Source organism: Aplysia californica, unplaced genomic scaffold (genome assembly GCF_000002075.1).
Source record: "Aplysia californica isolate F4 #8 unplaced genomic scaffold, AplCal3.0 scaffold00048, whole genome shotgun sequence".
Lineage (NCBI taxonomy): Eukaryota > Metazoa > Mollusca > Gastropoda > Aplysiida > Aplysiidae > Aplysia > Aplysia californica.
In genome coordinates this window covers 2082464-2086197 of record NW_004797318.1, presented here as the reverse complement: position 1 = coordinate 2086197, position 3734 = coordinate 2082464, and the positions used below count along the sequence as shown (strand labels likewise).

The 3734-nt window shown below is 37.7% G+C and overlaps 1 protein-coding gene across 1 annotated transcript in view; it reads right to left on the bottom strand.

Annotated features, from left to right (window-relative positions):
* Positions 1-3614: 3614 nt before the first annotated feature.
* LOC101861717 overlaps positions 3615-3734 on the bottom strand; it is a gene marked incomplete in the record, with an annotated part of 10198 nt that continues 10078 nt past the window's right edge. The window contains 1 exon segment of the mRNA XM_035968274.1: positions 3615-3676.

The following is a 3734-nucleotide window of genomic DNA, read 5'->3' as shown; positions in this document are numbered from 1 at the left end:
TGTATTATGTCGAGTCAAGTGTTCCAGAAACTGCTTTTGTCGCCGCAAACTATTGTCTTAGAGGACTTCACTTGGCTTGCAGGCTTCCAGTTTGAAACTCCTCCCTACCTGATCCTATCTGATAGACAGACAGACAGACAGACAAATAGATAGACAGTTGTGTTTGTCTTCAGTTTCAGGCGACCGAGTCGGGGGATCGGCCCGGTCCAGCCGTAGTGGACACCCCGTATAACCACGAGGCTAAGGACGCCATAGTTTAGACCAATCATCGCCTCACAACCATTTTGTCCAATAAGGGCCTCTTTGACAAAATAATTCTGAGGCGACGCAATAGGCGCCACAGCATGCTTTTTTAAAGTTTGGTCATTCTTTTTGGGCCAATATTGGTTTTATATTTTTTTTAAACCAACCAAATAACCAAACAAAACAACTTTTATCTTGAACACCTGCGACATATTAAGTGGCTGGTAAGAGTATAGTTAGAAAGCCTTAAAAGTCAAACAGGAAAAATAAACGTACAACGCACTTAAAGATACATGGTATAAAAAGTTGTTTCTTGTACACGGTTGTTATATATACGAATTAATGATGGAACTATCAATATTTTCCACACACACACACACACACACACACACACACACACACACATACACACACACACACACACACACACACACACACACACACACACACACACACAAAGATTCATTTCCTCATCCTTCCTATTATGACTTAAACAAAGCAAAGGCAGCCCGTTTTGACGGACACGAGAAAGAGTCAAGTGTTGTGAATGAACACAAGGGAGAGTTCTTCTTCAGCCATCACTGTTTATTGAAAGACGTCAGCTACATGTGTACGTACAAGTTCAATACATGTGTTATATAAACGTTTACTACATGTATACGTACAAGTTTAATACATGTGTTATATAAACGTTTACTACATGTATACGTACAAGTTTAATACATGTGCTATGTAAATGTTTACTACATGTATACATACAAGTTTAATACATGTGTTATGTGAACGTTTACTACATGTATTCCTACAAGTTTAATACATGTGTTATGTGAACGTTTACTACATGTATACATACAAGTTTAATACATGTGTTATGTGAACGTTTACTACATGTATACATACAAGTTTAATACATGTGTTATATAAACGTTTACTACATGTTTATTGTGTAACGTCGCAAATCGAATCACTGTAACTGTAGCAAAAGAGAGGAGAACTTCTTGGTAGTTTGAAACAGTCGAACATCTATCGCCCTTATCTCTCTTCCTTCTTTTTTGTGCATGTTACTCTCTTGTAACACATCTATTCTTCGGCACTTATATGACCTTTTTTGTAAAAACTAAACTCTTTCTCTCCTTATTTTCTTTTGTCTCATTCCATCTGTCCAATATTATGTATACTAAAAAGGAACAACAGTATAACCACCACCCCCCAAAAAAAAAAGAAAAAAGAAAAGAAAAAAGAAAAATATAAATTTAAAAAAAAATTAAATTAAAAACAAAACAAACCAAGACTGCAAAAATAACAGAAACAACAACATCGACTACAAGTATTATCTTTGTAAACAAAACACACAAAAAAGGTTGATGGCCTCCACATAATTATAACGCACCACATAACTTCTCAAAGTGCAGTACCCAGATAGTCTTCTTCTAGTTTGAGAAATCAGCTCGGCTGTTGTTTCCCATGGGCAGATCCAAACTCGTGTTTGCTGTGTTTTCTTTTTTTTTTTCTTTTTTTCACGAGTGTCACTATCAGTACCGTGGGCTGTTATAGTTGTAATGTTTCAACATGTTTGCGCCTCATAGGCCTAATTTCTTATCTTCAATTTATATACAAGATTGTTGGTTATTTTTCCAGATGGTTCACTCCTCTGCCTGATACCCTGTTAAAAAATATCTTGAAGAAAAATGCAGGAGGCAACGTTTTAATATTATTATAATTATAACTATTATAAGTGCAAGTTTCAGACTACATGTATTTTAAATAAGAGGGAACACATCTTGAATTTGAACACGAGGAATGAGAGGACAGAATATTTAAAATATAACTTTTGAGAACTATTAAAGGGGCCATTTTGTAGAGTGCTTGCTTTGATCATCTGAGTTATAGCTCATTAAGAGCTTATTTAATCCTTATAACATTTTGATACAGTATTGTTTGCTACATTGATACATTTGAGGCCAGATTTAATTTTTTTAAACGAAGAGACAGAATCTGCAATGTCGGCAAACATAACCAAATTGTTCCTTCAAGATAAAACATAAGGTTTGATTTTCTTGTCATGATCGGGCCCACTTTTTGAAAACAGCCAATCAGAAGGTTGTTCAACAAAGGTATTTCAACTCTGTGCTTTCTCCTTGTGGTCAGAGAGTAGCCTACGTGATCCACAGCCTAATTGGTAGTCTGTTATTGATTCTGACTTTTAATTTAGCAACATATTTTGTTTTTTAAATACAAAGAAAGTAAATTGAATTACTTAAAAACCCGACACAAACGTAATGGGCCTATTGCTGCACCAATGATTATAACTAATGAACTGGCAACAAGTTTCAAGCAATCAGAACGAAAAAAATGCCACAAAGAAGGCAACAATGGAATCTTGAACTTACCAATGACCTAAGAACTTACACAAAACAAAGATGACAACAAATATAATGTAAAGACAAGAATCTCTATTCCGAAATCAGTTATAACAACGGAACAAATTAAGAACAATGCAATAAATAGTACATGTAAAAGTTAACTTAAGCCCCCCCCCCCCCCTTTGGAAACTCATTTGCTCTTGTCGTATACACCCGAGGTCTCCATCCTTACGACATTCGTCAAAGAGTTCTAGATTCTAAACTTAGTTTAAGGATTCATAATCATCATCAATGCCTTTCACCCCTGGCAGGATATAGGCCACATACAAGCTCCTTCCATTTATCTCTGTACTGAGCCATCCTTCCAAGCTCGTTCCAAGTGAGCTTCATTTCTCTCATGTCCCTTTCCACGCATCTCCTCCATGTTTCCCGTGGCCTACCCCTGCCTTGTGTTCCTTGTGGGTTCCACTGCAGTGACTGTCTTGTGATGTTTCCGCTGGGCTTTCTTAAGGTGTGTCCCATCCATCGCCACTTTCTTAGTCTTATTTCTACTTCTATATCCTTTTGTCCTGTCCTTTCCCACAGCTCTTCATTTCTTATTCTATCCTGCCACTTAATTCTTAGAATACTCCTCATACATATGTTGATGAAAGTCTGGATTTTATTCAGTACTGTTTTCGTCGTCTTCCAAGTTTCGCAGCCGTAGAGGAGCACAGACTTGACGTTGGAGTTAAAGAGTCGAATCTTGGTGCGCAGTGAGATGTTGCTTGCTTTCCAGACTTTTGATAATTGCTTGAAGGCTGACCTTGCCTTGGCGGTTCTTGCTTTAACATCTGCCTCGGTTCCACCTTTACCATCGATGACACTTCCAAGGTAGGTAAAGGAGTCCACTTCTTCCAGGGGAGTGTCTTCCACTGTCACAGCAGGGCTTGAAACTTTTCCTAGCTTCACTACTTTCGACTTGCCTGGATGTATACTTCGGCCAACACTCCTTGATAGGCTGTTGAGTTCCTTGGTCTTTTCTTGCATCTGAGCATGTGTGTGAGAGAGCAGGGCAAGGTCAAGTTTAAGGATTGAGGGCATTTTAATTATTTATTTATTTATTTATTGGGGGGGGGGGGGGGTTTC